We start from the raw sequence: 16,967 nt of genomic DNA on the forward strand, positions 1-16,967 counted from the left end.
GTTCAGAGTCTTCTGACCGGCCAGGCAACAATGGGCTTTTTATACACAACTTACATACACAATACAATGGTCACTGTAATCTCATTGTCCATTGGACACAGAGATGTGTCTTTTCATTACAGAAGAGGTCATAGGTTGATTTGAATAGATGGGCGATGTCTTTCCCCAACTGCTCTTGTGGGTGGTATCCTCTGGATTCCCGCCGCATACTTAATATACAGTAAATACAGTTAATATCTATTTTCTACTTTTGCACATAACTATACGCTGGAACATGCGATCTTTCTCTAACCAATACCGGAATGTTACCCTCAAAATACCCTACAGCTGGATACTAGACATCACCTTCCAACCTTTATCTGACCCTTCCTATCATGCAAAGGCGAATCTCTTAGTCCTGGAACTGTTTAAACTATCAATACTCGCTGATGTGGTGCAAGGGAGTTATATCTAAAATGTACACTATTTGGGTTAAATATGTAACGTTCTAATAACCCTCTACGCGCTCACAAACTCCGCCGTAAATACCCATATCACGCGCATGATCGCAGGAGCGATCCTACGCAAATTGCGGATATGTGCACTCACGGCGGACTGAGTGCACGAGCAGCGGGCATGTGCATGGGGTTAGTACAAGGCATATGCATTACAATATTTTTTGACTTTGACAGTCCACCCTTTGGCAGTCAACAATAACTGCCACTATCTAAACATTGAACAGAAAAATATACAATACAATATCTACAGATGGTTGGATAAAAATATACAATACATTATCCATAGATGATTGGATGGTAGGAGGAGAGGTGTAGGCGGGAAATGTATGACCCAGTGGGACAGTAAAAGCATGTATGTATGAAATCCATGTCTGAGGGACATGTATCATCGTGCCGTATATGTTCTAGATAAGCTTCGAGGTATTGCGAAGTATACATTAAATCCTTCTCATCCCGTATTAAGGGTCTGTAAGTGGGCCAACAAACACTACCGAACTCTTTTCGGCTTCTTGTTCCAACAAATGGGGTGCACATTTAGTTGATACATGGAGGGGGAACACATGTGAATGCTAATATGTGGATATCACCTGTCGACTATGTGTGTCACTACCTGAAGGTTGTAGAGATGAGGATAAGACACATATGTACAATACATTCACATAACATTTTCGTAATCATTCTTGGGTGTTGATTGAAGTCTTCTCCGGATGGGTGTATTTTTGCTGAGGGAAAACAAAGGAGAAACGGGTGAAAGAAACGGACCGTGGAATCACGTCTTATCACAACATTGTCTCTATTGATGGGTCATAAATTAAATCAGTTGCTGTACCAATGCCCCCGCTCCTTAAACTCATCACTTTGGTACCGCGCTTGCACCGCGTTAAAATTCGAACACACCTAAATATCAAACCAATCATTATGACAACTCCCAGGATACAAAGGAGAAACTTTCCTACACTCACAATAACATTTTGAGCCCATTCTCCTAAACCTGAGAACCAATTGCGTGGGTTCAACCATGAGACCCAGCCGGTCTGTTCATTACTCACAGCAGTAAGGGTAAGGTTGTGTCTCCTCCGGAACTCCCACTTCAACTGCAAGATATCGTCCATCTTTTGATCTATGACCTCGGTTGGGTCATCAGTGCTGTTTGTAATGTACGTGCAGCACTTCACACCATACTGAGTTGCCAAGGTGACACAGTACCCGCCTGTCACCGCTGTGATATAATTTAGAACCATCCTGTGCTGGATCAGTTCCATTTTGTAAGCTTGCAACTCCCTCCCTGCATACCTGAAGGTGTCATCATACATCTCGGTGATATTATCTATTAGGTTCGCTAGCGCGTGAATATACCTATAATTTATAATTCCTCTGGCGGTACGGGTGATGTCTAACGCGAGAAGGAATTGAATCCCGGTGGATTCGTGGATCAAATCAGAGGCTGCGTGCTCTGTCCTATCTATAAGGTGTCTCTTAACGATGTGTTCATAGTGAGTGTGAGTGTAAGGAGCTTGAGCATTAATGTGAACGTCTTTCATCTTATTATGGGTTATGGTCATAACTTCTGGCAACACTCTTCCAATGTAACACAATCCCTCTGAGTTTGGGGCAAGCCACTTATACGCCTTCCTCCTGCATATGAAATATGCATCATCGGGTAGAACATATGGGACAGAATATGACATTACCATATTGCAAACCTTCCAAGTGAAAAATCCTATCCCTAACTCTCCCATCTGTTCAGTACACGTATCAGGCTGTATGATATGCGCACAGTACCCTGGTGATACTTCTCCAACCCGCATGGTCCTACTTCCTAGAGTATACCTATACCGAAAATACCTTCCACCGTCGGCTATTTGGCGTATAAGTTCAGAGTCTATGGGCATTCTGTCGGCTCTGTGTGAAAATGCCCTGGTTTGGTTATTCCATGTCACTTCCCAATTTCCCGGCTTTCGGGAGTTGGAAATGTTGAAACATACTAAGAATCTATCCACATGATATTGGTGGAGCTTCAAACTAGGGGGCCTAGAAATATTAAATTTCTTGTCCACCGGTCTCCCACCCCGTAATTCAAATACCTCATCTATTGTTAAAGGATACGGTACTAGTCCTGACTTGCTCTGACCTTGAGGTACTTGTGAGCACACCCAGCATTCTGTTTGGTTTGAAACCTTACCCACTAATGAGTGATAATCACTCAATGGATGACGGTCCATGTTGATATTAAGGCTGGACTGACATCTCTGGATGCACCCATCCTCAACTATGTTTTCACAGTTTCTACAAATACAATTTTCCTCAGCCAATAACCCTTCACAGTGCCTCCTAGTTTCTTGACTACCAGATCGTTTTCTGATACTCGCCTTTGCTCGGTGGATGTGTTGCTCTTGGAATTCTACAAATCCGTCCTTGCCATCAGAACCCATTCCAGATCCTTTCTCGACCTCTCTGGTACTCTCACCGAAACAGACTACTCTGGTCAACAACAGGGTCAACAGGAAAACCCGGAATGCAGTCTCTTGGGGTAAGTCCATCTTGTTAAGGGGAGAGAAAAAGGAGCAAGGGGGAAAGGAGGGTAATGGGAGATAGAGAAAATAATAAAAAGGAAAAAGAAATTTGGTGCGACAACCGCCTCTGGTCTTGTAGTTCTCTGTGCTCAGGTGCCGTGACAACAGTCCTGCCTCTCAACCTTCCCGGAACAGGCACTCCAGTGATACGATTTCCTCTACACTCTGCTCTTTGTCACGGGCTCTCTCTGGGTCAGCGACCTTCTTACAGTGGGACGAGTGGACCCAAGTCTCTCTCTCGGCAACCTTTAATGCTGTCATGCTGGTTAGTAAGACTTGGTACGGTCCTTCCCACCTGTCAATGAGGCAACCTGAGCGTAGAAAATTTCGAATCATTACATAATCCCCAGGTTCAATGTCATGGCAATTACTGCTTGGTAGGTCAGGAATCACCAGCTTTAGATTTCTGTTTTGATTCCTCAACTGCTTGCTCATCTTAACCAAATATTTTACAGTCACCTCATTAGTGCATTTCAAATCATCCTGGGGGTCAATCATTACATGGGGTTGTCGGCCAAAAAGAATCTCAAAGGGTGATAGGTTAAGGGGGGACCTGGGAGTGGTTCTGATGCTGTACAATACAAGTGGCAAAGCGTCTGGCCACAACAATCCAGTTTCAGCCATCACTTTGCTCAACTTGTTCTTAATAGTGCTGTTTACTCTTTCCACTTTCACACTCGCCTGTGGGCGGCACGGAGTATGCAGCTTACTATTAATTCCCATCAGTTTGCACATTACCTGAAAGACTTCACCTGTAAAATGGGTACCCCTATTGCTTTCAATTATCCTAGGGATACCATATCTGCACACACATTCCTGCACAATTTTCTTTGCAGTGAACGTAGCAGTATTTGTGGCAGCGGGGAACGCTTCTACCCAATTTGAAAACACGTCAATACAAACTAACACATATTTTAAATTTCTGCAGGGTGGTAACTGTATGAAATCAATTTGTATTACCGGAAAAGGGCCGTCTGTCGGTGGGATATGGGATGGTTCTGTTGGTATTGACTTTCCAATATTCTTCCTCAAGCAGATAGGACATGTCATTGCTCTCTTACCCGCATGAGAAGAGAATCCTGGCGCACACCAGTAGGCTCTCACCAGCTTACACATGCCCTCTTTGCCCAGATGAGTCAGACCGTGTGCCGCTTCAGCTAAGCTTGGAAGATATGCTCTGGGGGCTACTGGCTTACCTTGTCCATCTGTCCAGAGTCCTGAGGACTCCTGGCCATATCCTTTTGACCTCCAGACTGCCTTTTCCTGTGGAGAACACAAATTTTGCATTTCACTTAATTTTTGTGTGTTGACGGTATTGAATACCATCAGTTGTGTGATATCTGTCTGTATGGGGGTGCTGGCTGCTGATTTAGCAGCTTCATCTGCCCGGCTGTTACCAAGTGACACTGGGTCTTGACTGTAAGTGTGGGCTTTGCACTTGATAACAGCCACTCTGTCAGGTTCTTGTATCGCTGTTAGATGCCTTTTTATATGGGATGCATGCGCTACAGGTGTGCCAGCTGCCGTCATGAAATGTCTGAGGCGCCATAGGGCCCCGAAATCATGCACTACTCCAAAGGCATACCTAGAATCTGTATATATATTGGCTGACTTACCCTTAGCCAATTCACACGCTCTGGTTAGGGCGACCAGCTCAGCAACTTGTGCTGAGTGCGGTGGGCCCAGGGGTTCAGCTTCTATGATATCTCTGTCCTCTACGACTGCGTATCCAGTACACAAGTCTCCCGAGTCCGTCTGTCTGTGGTAACTACCGTCAGTGTAAAAAGTAAAATCTACGCCTTTCAGTGGGTTGTCACTAATGTCGGGTCTTGCAGTGAAAGTTTGGTTCAGATATTCCATACAATCATGTGTGTCAGTGTCTATACTAAATCCTCCTTCACCATCACTCTCATCCTCCACCCTTTGTGCCTGTCCAGACACACCTGGGAGATAAGTTGCAGGATTTAGTGCGCTGCATCTCTTTATGGTGATGTTTACAGGTGCCATTAGTGCTAATTCCCACCTTGTAAACCGTGCTGATGAGACATGTCTGGTTTGGGCAGAGTTCAGTAAGGCTGACATTGCTTGAGGTGTATGAATGGTCAGGTTGTGTCCCAACACTACGTCTTCACTGTTACTCACTAGCAATGCTATCGCTGCAACACTTCGCAAGCATGTGGGGAGAGACCGTGCTACGGTGTCCAACAGTGCACTGTAGTAAGCTACCGGCCTGCTGGCATCACCATGTCTCTGGGTTAGGACACCTGCCGCACACCCAGCACTTTCCGTACCATACAACTCAAAAGGTTTCCCTGAATCTGGCATGCCTAATGCAGGTGCCTGTGATAAGCATTGTTTAAGTCTCTCAAATGCCAGTCCGGACTCATCTGTGTGAGAGATCCGATCTAGTTTGTTCGAGGAGACCATTTCCTGCAAAGGTAAAGCCAGTATGGAGAACCCTGGGATCCAGTTTCGGCAGTACCCACACATTCCAAGGAAAGTGCGGATCTGCTGCTGGGTTTGTGGCAGAGTCATGTCGCGAATCGCCTGTATTCTATCAGCAGTGAGATGTCTAAGTCCTTGTGTCAAGCAATGTCCCAAATATTTTACCTTGGTCCGGCACAACTATAACTTATCCTTTGAAACCTTGTGTCCCGTATTAGAAAGGTGACACAGAAGCTGTCTCGTGTCTTTCAAGGACGACTCGAGTGAATCTGAACATAGCAGTAAGTCATCTACATACTGTATTAATACTGATCCGCTCTCAGGTTGAAAGGATTGTAAACAGTCATGCAAAGCCTGGGAGAAAATACTTGGGCTGTCAATGAAACCTTGGGGTAGGCGAGTCCAGGTGTACTGCACTCCCCTGTATGTAAATGCAAACAAATATTGGCTGTCAGGGTGCAGAGGGACCGAAAAGAAAGCAGAACAGAGGTCAATGACAGTGAAATATTTTGCAGTAGCGGGAATTTGCATGAGGATGACAGCTGGATTTGGCACTACAGGGAATTGGCTCTCAACTATCTTGTTTATCCCCCTTAGATCCTGCACTAGCCTGTAACCCCTCCCCCCACTCTTTTTCACAGGGAAGATGGGACTATTGGTAGTGCTGAACGTCCTAACTAGGATGCCCTGTTTTAGCAAGCGCTCTATGACTGGGTACACTCCTAATTCCACCTCTGGCTTCAGAGGATACTATGGGATTTTTGGAGCTATCCTACCATCTTTTACTTGCACAACTACAGGAGCTACATTTGCCATCAATCCAGTGTCTTGTCCATCTTTGGTCCAGAGGGATTCCGGTATCTGGGAGATCATTTCCTCTACCTTGGATGGACACCTATCTATAACAGCAGAGTGTGACATTAACCTTTGTGGGGTGTCTAATATATCCTGCACTTCCTGAACATGATTCTCGGGTATATCTAAGAAGTCACCCTCAGGAGTACAATATATGACACACCTCATCTTACACAATAAATCTCTCCCAAGTAGATTAGTAGGAGTTGATGCAGCTAGCAAAAAGGAGTGCTTGGTCTGCAAAGGCCCTATCGTAATCTCCGCTGGTCTACTTAAAGGGTAGTGTTGCACTACTCCTGTTACCCCCATTGCTGAAATTGTTTTACCCGTGGTTTTCATACCTACCGTTGAATTTAACACTGACCTGTATCTACAAGGAAAGGTAGTGATCTACCAGCTACATCAACTGTAACCTCGGGTTCATTTCCAAGGCTAGCAATCAACTTCACTGGCTGCAAACTACAGGTGTGGCCTAACCCCTATTGTATGTTGTGACCCTCCCGCAGCGCGCTGGCAGCTACAATATGTGAGGGGGGTAGCTGAGAATTTCCAGAGGTTTGCCAGTCCCTCCTAGGTGGGTACCTCCTTGTTTCCCCAGCGTGTGGCTCAAAATTCCTCCTGTGCGATCCCTGATCCCAATTACGTGTGTTATGCTGTGAGTCATGTTCTGGTCTAGGGGGTCGATATACGTTATGTGTGCTTTTATAATTACAATTCCGTGCGTAATGTCCTTCCCTCTGACAATTATAACATTTTACTACATACGACTTACCATCAGGGGTCTGGGGTTTTGGCTGATGTGGCTTCGTTGTCGGGGCTTTTATACTTACTGTCATCAGCTTATCCCCCTGTGACTCCCTGTGCTTAATGATGTTTAGATCGTGCTCGATAGCGGACTCTCAAATGAATTTCACAGGGTCAATATTGGAGGGCAAACATACCCGTAGCACTGTCCGCCAATCTTTGTTTGTGGGTTCGGTGGCGTTACCTAATTCTCTAATAAACCTCTGACATGCGGCTAGATCCTTTCTGGGATCGGGGAATTCAGACATAATTATCCTCAATTCTGTCCGGGACCAAGGACAATGCATAGCAATGTTCCTGACGGGAGTGATTCCCTGAGCGTCAGTCTTCCCATTGGGGACTGCGATCACCCTGACAGGATTTAGTTCAATTACATCATTCTGAGTTGCTTCTACAATGTGAGGTGCATTTGTCTCTGCATAATGTACTGTACCGTACTTACCTGTGGACACGACCTCACCTGTCCCTCCGCTAGGGGCCTTTGCTACTGTTCTTACTGGTTGGGCCGTGCCCACTTGTGTGTCTTGTATGGTGGCTGCTAGAGAGAGTGCCGATATCGTGCTGGGCTCATCTTCTTGCTCGCAGTCCTGAGGGAAGTTTAAGATGGGATACAACTTGCACGGGTTAGCATTAATACATTTATCAAGTTCACTCTTATTATATATTAGTATGCCATTGTCTGTAGCCACTTTCTCCCCTGTAATATACGGTGGTGGTGGTGCAGTCGCAATCCGTTTCCTGCTAGGGTTGGCACCGGCACGTGAGCTAGTTCCCTTTGCATATCACTCTCTCGTTGCCATAAATGTAAACAGTTTGAGTGTCTGATCCTTTCTTTTCGGGATTTTAACAGACATATCCTAATCCTTAAATTCTGCAACACCTCTGGATTAAAACTGCCTACCTTAGGGAATGGTTCCCTATCTTCCGCAGTCATACGTTCCCATTCATTGCATAAAACGTCCCCATTCATTGCATAAAACGTCTGCGTGTGATCCATATTTCTCACACATTATGTACCTCGCCGACCCCTTGGGCTGCGGAATATCAACCTGAACCCTGGTTGATCGTCCCTTACTTGAGCAACTGGCCCCCATCTTTTGCAGGTATTGCCTTCTCAGCTAAGTAATTCCTACAAATAAACCAAAATACTCAATTATAAGGCAACGGTGAAAGTTCAACGAGTGCTCTCACCCACTCACGCTCACGTTGGCCAGTACACCTAAACACTGTCGTCAGCGCCGGTACGTACCCAACCTAGGGCCCCTGTGTAACCTCTATTTACTGAAAGTATATGGGGGTGACTTACCCTTCCCAGTAAATATTGGTCGTTGGAGATTTCCTGAATGACCAGTGAAAACTCCCTTAAAACAAAAAAAATGTTACACAAATCACGTTGCGTGTGCTACACCTAGCGCTTATGATCCCGCGATTTTACGCAAAACTCGTAAAAGGGTATCACGGTGAGCTAAGTATTGCACCCATGAACGCGCGGTCCAACCACACAGCGTATAGGTAACTGTTACTTATCCGCCGTACGACCAATGGAATCGTTTTTCAGGCTGCGAAACCTCAGCCGGAGCGTATCTGAATGGGCCTATATGGGTTCTACGCCAACCACCTGGGCTGCGCTCTCTAAACAAAAACCTCGCTGACCTTTGGTCTGCGGTACTCTATACCTTCGCTGACCTTTGGTCTGCGATATCTACTACTTTGCTCCTTTGTACTTTAATCAATGTTAACGTGAGCAAGCCACTCTCACACCACCAAGTGTCCACTCACCTGGTGTGGTCTCCTACGGGATCCCGAATTCCCTGGGTCCACAAAACCTTTATTGTTTGCACACTCACGCTCGTTCACTCATATACACTTTGGTTTTTCTGTACAGAAAATTAACTTTCATTCAGATAAAACAGCCTTAGTGCCAGAGGTAATACAGTAAAAAAGGTTTTTAAACTAAATATTGGAAACTGAACAATTTGTGCTATTATCGCGTGGCTACCGTCTCGCGCCTAAACTAAAACAATGCTATTGCGTGATTTGTACTTAGCGGTCGTACTTTTACGCACGTTGCGTGAACACGCCACGTGTGTATGCCTTTACGTTGCGTACGCAGTCCCGTACTTTGTCCGAGACACGTATACAAAGGCCGTACGTCCGCAGTACTACAAATCCCACACTTCTATAAATGTAAGCGATATTTAACTATAATCGCTCACTTAACACACCACACAGTTTCTACTGTATAAACCTTTACAACTAGGCCAGGCTGCGTGTGCGTCTTACACTTACTTCCTTAACTATTAACTCTACATTTTAACTAAATAGCAACAAATTTACTCAGTACAGGTCAAAATGAATCTAGTAATCAATGCTTATGGCAATAATGCGAGCAGATATGCAAAGTACAAAATACAGTTGTATGCGTGTGTTGTGTGCGCATTTGGCGCCAGACAGAAATTTACAGACTTTAAATCTAGCTTTGCGTTCTTACCTTACGGATCCCTCCAGCATCCCTACAAACCATGCAGGGCAGACGCTTATCTAATCAGCACTAGTGTATCCACCAACCATGAGAAGTTTTACGGGGGATACCTTTCCGCCCTTTGCTGATAGATAAAGTCTGCGTAAACCTGCTAGGCTGCGGGTATGAGGAAAAACCAGACGAGCTCCCAATTGATAATGTCGATATTATCTTAGACCGTAAAGCTATACCTCTAAATACACTTTTACCGTGGAGCCGCTATGGCCGCTAGACCGAACACACGTGCTACGCACTTTGTACGCTATTTGCGTACAGAGTCCCGTACGTGGTACGTACTTGGCGTATCCACGCCGCGCTGAGTGTACAGAGTACACACAGCGTGCGCACACACAATTGATAAGCTTTAAACCTTGATAGTGATACAATGTAATGATATGTTTACACTTTAAACCCTTAGCAGCAAAGTACTGCAACGATGTTATACCTTAAACCTTAAGTAGCGCTGACGGTATAAAGTACCCGCAGTGCGTACACCTTCTCAAGACTTATAAACCTTTCTCTAACGTCCTAAGTGGATGCTGGGGACTCCGTCAGGACCATGGGGTTTAGCGGCTCCGCAGGAGACAGGGCACAATAATAAAAGCTTTAGGATCAGGTGGTGTGCACTGGCTCCTCCCCCTATGACCCTCCTCCAAGCCTCAGTTAGATTTTTGTGCCCGGCCGAGAAGGGTGCAATCTAGGTGGCTCTCCTGAGCTGCTTAGAATAAAAGTTTAAGTTAGGTTTTTTATTTTCAGTGAGTCCTGCTGGCAACAGGCTCACTGCTACGAGGGACTTAGGGGAGAGAAGTAAACTCACCTGCGTGCAGGATGGATTTGCTTCTTAGGCTACTGGACACCATTAGCTCCAGAGGGAGTCGGAACACAGGTCTCACCCTGGGGTTCGTCCCGGAGTTGTGCCGCCGACCCCCCTTGCAGATGCCGAAGTTGAAGAGGTCCAGAGGTCCAGAAACAGGCGGCAGAAGACTTTCAGTCTTCATAAGGTAGCGCACAGCACTGCAGCTGTGCGCCATTGTTGTCAGCACACTTCATACCAGCGGTCACTGAGGGTGCAGGGCGCTGGGGGGGGCGCCCTGGGCAGCAATGTATTATACCTTTTTTATGGCTAAAATACATCACATATAGCCCTTGAGGCTATATGGATGTATTTAACCCCTGCCAGATCTCACAAACTCCGGGAGAAGAGCCCACCGTTTTAGGGGGCGGGGCCTATTCTCCTCAGCACACGGTGCCATTTTCCTGCTCAGCTCTGCTGTGAGGAAGGCTCCCAGGCTCTCCCCTGCACTGCACTACAGAAACAGGGTTAAAACAGAGAGGGGGGGCACTTATTTGGCGATATGATTACATATGTGAAAATGCTATAAGGGAAAACACTTGTATAAGGGGTTGTCCCTGTATAATTATAGCGTTTTTGGTGTGTGCTGGCAAACTCTCCCTCTGTCTCCCCAAAGGGCTAGTGGGGTCCTGTCCTCTATCAGAGCATTCCCTGTGTGTGTGCTGTGTGTCGGTACGTGTGTGTCGACATGTAGGAGGACGATGTTGGTGAGGAGGCGGAGCAAATTGCCTGTATTGGTGATGTCACTCTCTAGGGAGTCGACACCGGAATGGATGGCTTATTTAGGAATTACGTGATAATGTCAACACGATGCAAGGTCGGTTGACGACATGAGACGGCCGGCAAACAAATTAGTACCTGTCCAGGCGTCTCAGACACCGTCAGGGGCTTGTAAAAACGTCCATTTACCTCAGTTGGTCGACATAGACCCAGACACGGACACTGATTTCAGTGTCGACGGTGAAGAAACAAACGTATTTTCCTTTAGGGCCACACGTTACATGTTAAGGGCAATGAAGGAGGTGTTACATATTTCTGATACTACAAGTACCACAAATAAGGGTATTATGTAGGGTGGGAATAATCTACTTGTAGTTTTTCCTGAATCAGATAAATTAAAGTGTGTGATGATACGTGGGTTTCCTCCGATAGAAAATTATTGGACGTATACCCTTTCCAGCCAGAAGTGAGGGCGAGTTGGGAAACACACCTTAGGGTGGATAAGGCGCTCACACGCTTATAAAAACAAGTGGCGTTACCGTCTCCAGATACGGCCGCCCTCAAGGAGCCAGCTGATAGGAAGCTGAAAAATATCCTAAAAAGTATATACACACATACTGGTGTTATACTACGACCAGCAATCGCCTCAGCCTGGATGTGCAGCGCTGGGGGGGCTTGGTCGGATTTCCTGACTGAAAATATTGATACCCTTGACAGGAACAATATTTTATTGACTATAGAGCATTTTAAGGATGCATTTCTATATATGCGAGATGCGCAGAGGGATATTTGCATTCTGGCATCAAGAGTAGATGTGATGTCCATATCTGCCAGACGATGTTTATAGACACGACAGTGGTCAGGTGATGCAGATTCCAGACGGCACATGGAAGTATTGCCGTATAAAGGGGCGGTCCATCGGACCTGGTGGCCATGGCAACAGCTGGAAAATCCACTTTTGTTACCCCAAGTCACATCTCAGCAGAAAAGGACACAGTCTTTTCAGTCTCAGTCCTTTCGTACCCATAAAGGCAGGCGGGCAAAAGGCCAGTCATATCTGCCCAGGGTTAGAGGAAAGGGAAGAAGACTGCAGCAGGCAGCCCATTCCCAGGAACAGAAGTCCTCCACAGCTTCTGCCAAGTCCGCAGCATGACACTGGGGCCATACAAGCGGACTCAGGTGCGGTGGGGGGTCATCTCAAGAGTTTCAGCACGCAGTGGGCTCACTCGCAAGTGGACTCCTGGATCCTACACGTAGTATCCCAGGTGTACATTGGAAATTCGAGACGTCTTCCCCTCACAAGTTCCTGAAGTCTGCTTTACCAACGTCTCCCTCCGACAGGGAGGCAGTATTGGGAAAAAATTCACAGGCTGTATTCCCAGCAGGTGATAATCAAAGTACCCCTCCTACAACAAGGGAAGGGGTATTATTCCACACTATATTGTGGTACTGAAGCCAAACGGCTCGGTGAGATCTAAAAGATTTGAACAATTACATACAAGGGTTCAAATCAAGATGGAGTCACTCAGAGCAGTGATAGCGAACCAGGACGATATGGTGTCACTGGATATCAGGGACGCTTACCTACATGTCCAAATTTTGCCCTTCTCACCAAGGGTATCTCAGGTTCGTGGTACAGAACTGTCACTATCAGTTCAGACGCTGCCGTTTGGATTGTCCACGGCACCCCGGGTCTTTACCATGGTAATGGCCGAAATGATGATTCTTCCTAAAAGAAATATGGACGCTTTCCTGATAAGGGCAAGGTCCAGAGAACAGTTGGCGGTCGGAGTAGCACTATCTCAAGTAGTTCTACGACAGCACGAGTGGATTCTAAATATTCCAAAATCGCAGCTTTCTCTAACGTCCTAGTGGATGCTGGGGACTCCGTCAGGACCATGGGGAATAGCGGGCTCCGCAGGAGACAGGGCACATCTAAAAAAGCTTTTTGGGTCACATGGTGTGTACTGGCTCCTCCCCCTATGACCCTCCTCCAAGCCTCAGTTAGGTTTTTGTGCCCGTCCGAGAAGGGTGCAATCTAGGTGGCTCTCTTAAAGAGCTGTTTAGAAAAGGTTTTTTTTTTAGGTTTCATTCAGTGATTCCTGCTGGCAACAGGATCACTGCAACGAGGGACTTAGGGGAGAGATCTCCAACTCACCTGCGTGCAGGATGGATTGGGATCTTAGGCTACTGGACACTGAGCTCCAGAGGGAGTCGGAACACAGGTCAGCCTGGGGTTCGTCCCGGAGCCGCGCCGCCGATCCCCCTTACAGACGCTGAAGAAGACGGCAGAACGGAGGTCCGGAAACAGGCGGCAGAAGACTTCACAGTCTTCATGAAGGTAGCGCACAGCACTGCAGCTGTGCGCCATTGTTGTCACACGGCTCACTGACCTAGTCACGGAGGGTGCAGGGCGCTGCTGGGGGCGCCCTGGGCAGCAATATAAGTACCTTATTGGCAAAATAAATACATCACATATAGCCATTAAGGCTATATGTATGTATTTTAACCCAGGCCAGTTCTTAAAAACCGGGAGAAAAAGCCCGCCGAAAAGGGGGCGGAGCTTATTCTCCTCCGCACACAGCGCCATTTTCCCTCACAGAAAGGCTGAGGGGAAGGCTCCCATGCTCTCCCCTGCACTGCACTACAGAAACAGGGTTAAAACAGAGAGGGGGGGCACTGATTTGGCGATATAAATATATATTAAATGCTATAAGGGAGGAACACTTTTATAAAGGTTGTCCCTGTATAATTATAGCATTTTGGTGTGTGCTGGCAAACTCTCCCTCTGTCTCCCCAAAGGGCTAGTGGGTCCTGTCCTCTATCAGAGCATTCCCTGTGTGTGTGCTGTATGTCGGTACGTGTGTGTCGACATGTATGAGGAAAATGTTGGTGAGGAGGCGGAGCAAATTGCCTGTAATGGTGATGTCACTCTCTAGGGAGTCGACACCGGAATGGATGGCTTACTTGTGGAAGTACGTGATCATGTCAACACGCTGCGAGCCGGTTGACGACATGAGACGACCGGCAAACAAATTAGTACCTGTCCAGGCGTCTCAGACACCGTCAGGGGCTTGTAAAAACGCCCATTTACCTCACGGACACTGACTCCAGTGTCGACGGTGAAGAAACAAACGTATTTTCCTTTAGGGCCACACGTTACATGTTAAGGGCATGAAGGAGGTGTTACATATTTCTGATACTACAAGTACCACAAATAAGGGTATTTTGTAGGGTGTGAATAAACTACTTGTAGTTTTGCCTGAATCAGATAAATTAAATGAAGTGTGTGATGATACGTGGGGTTCCTCCGATAGAAAGTTATGGGCGGTATACCCTTTCCCGCCAGAAGTAAGGGCGAGTTGGGAAACACACCTTAGGGTGGATAAGGCGCTCACACGCTTATAAAAACAAGTGGCGTTACCGTCTCCAGATACGGCCGCCCTCAAGGAGCCAGCTGATAGGAAGCTGAAAAATAGCCTAAGAAGTATATACACACATACTGGTGTTATACTACGACCAGCAATCGCCTCAGACTGGATGTGCAGCGCTGAGGGGGCTTGGTCGGATTTCCTGACTGAAAATTTTGATACCCTTGACAGGGACAAGATTTTATTGTCTATAGAGCATTTTAAGGATGCATTTCTATATATGCGTGATGCGCAGAGGGATATTTGCATTCTGGCATCAAGAGTAAATGTGATGTCCATATCTGCCAGACGAAGACACGACAGTGGTCAGGTGAGGCAGATTCCAGACGGCACATGGAAGTATTGCCGTATAAAGGGGCGGTCCATCGGACCTGGTGGCCATGGCAACAGCTGAAAAATCCACCTTTTGTTCCCCGAGTCACATCTCAGCAGAAAAGGACACAGTCTTTTCAGTCTCAGTCCTTTCGTCCCCATACGGGCAGGCGGGCAAAGGCCAGTCATATCTGCCCAGGGGTAGAGGAACGGGAAGAAGACTGCAGCAAGCAGCCCATTCCCAGGAACAGAAGCCCTTCACAGCTTCTGCCAAGTCCGCAGCATGACGCTGGGGCAGTACAAGCGGACTCAGGTGCGGTAGGGGGTCATCTCAAGAGTTTCAGCACGCAGTGGGCTCACTCGCAAGGGGACTCCTGGATCCTACATGTAGTATCCCAGGTGTACATTGGAAATTCGAGACGTCTCCTCCTCACAAGTTCCGGAAGTCTGTTTTACCAACGTCTACCTCCGACAGGGAGGCAGTATTGGAAACAATTCACAGGCTGTATTCCCAGCAGGTGATAATCAAAGTACCCCTCCTACAACAAGGGAGGGGGTATTATTCCACACTATATTGTGGTACTGAAGCCAAACGGCTCGGTGAGATCTGAAATATTTGAACACTTACATACAAGCGTTCAAATCAAGATGGAGTCACTCAGAGCAGTGATAGCGAACCAGGAAGAAGGGGACGAGATGGTGTCACTGGATATCAGGGACATTTACCTACATGTCCAAATTTGCCCTTCTCACCAAGGGTACTTCAGGTTCGTGGTACAGAACTGTCACTATCAGTTCAGACGCTGCCGTTTGGATTGTCCACGGCGCCCCGGGTCTTTACCAAGGTAATGGCCGAAATGATGATTCTTCTTAAAAGAAACTTGGACGCTTTCCTGATAAGGGCAAGGTCCAGAGAACAGTTGGAGGTCGGAGTAGCACTATCTTTAATAGTTCTACGACAGCACGAGTGGATTCTAAATATTCCAAAATCGTGCTTTTCCGAGGACACGTCTACTGTTCCTAGGGATGATTCTGGACACAGTCCAGAAAAAGGTGTTTCTCCCAGAGGAGAAAGCCAGGGAGTTATCCGAGCTAATCGGGATCCTCCTAAAACCAGGAAAAGTGTCAGTGCATCATTGCACAAGAGTCCTGGTAAAAATGGTGGCTTATTACGAAGCAATTCCATTCGGCAGATTTCACGCAAGAACTCTTCAGTGGGATCTGCTGGACAAATGGTCCGGATCGCATCTTCAGATGCATCAGCGGATAACCCTATATCCAAGGACAAGGGTGTCTCTCCTGTGGTGATTACAGAGTGCTCATCTTCTAGAGGGCCACAGATTCAGCATTCAGGATTGGATGCTGGTGACCACGGAGGCCAGCCTGAGAGGCTGGGGAGCAGTCACACAGGGAAAAAATTTCCAGGAAAGTGTGATCAAGTCTGGAGAATTCTCTCCACATAGATGGAGCTAAGAGCAAAATTATAAGGCTCTAAACTTAGCAAGACCTCTGCTTCAAGGTCAGCCGGTATTGATCCAGTGGGATAACATCACGGCAGTCGCCCACGTAAACAGAAAGGGCGACACAAGAAGCTGGAGGGCAGTGAAAAAACTGCAAGGATTTTTCGCTAGGCGGAAAATCATGTGATAGCACTGTCAGCAGTGTTCTCTCCGGGAGTGGACGACTGGGAAGCAGACTTCCTCAGCAGGCATGACCTCCACCTGGGAGAGTGGGAACTTCATAGGGAAGTTTTTCCGCATGATTGTGAGCCATTGGCAAAGACCAAAGGTGGAAATGATGGCGTCCCGCCCGAACAAAAAACGGGACAGGTATTGCGCCAGGTCATGAGACCTTCAGGCGATAGCTGTGGATGTCCTGGTAACACCGTGGGTGTAACAGTCGGTGTATGTGTTCCCTCCTCTGCTTCTCATAACCAAGGTATTGAGAATTATAAGA

At 46.9% G+C, this 16,967-nt stretch overlaps 1 protein-coding gene across 2 annotated transcripts in view; it reads left to right on the top strand.

Annotated features, from left to right (window-relative positions):
- Positions 1 to 16,967, top strand: part of VARS2 (valyl-tRNA synthetase 2, mitochondrial) — a 179,232-nt gene that overhangs the window by 137,820 nt on the left and 24,445 nt on the right. The gene's annotated exons all lie outside the window — the stretch shown is intronic.

Source organism: Pseudophryne corroboree, chromosome 8 (assembly GCF_028390025.1).
Source record: "Pseudophryne corroboree isolate aPseCor3 chromosome 8, aPseCor3.hap2, whole genome shotgun sequence".
Lineage (NCBI taxonomy): Eukaryota > Metazoa > Chordata > Amphibia > Anura > Myobatrachidae > Pseudophryne > Pseudophryne corroboree.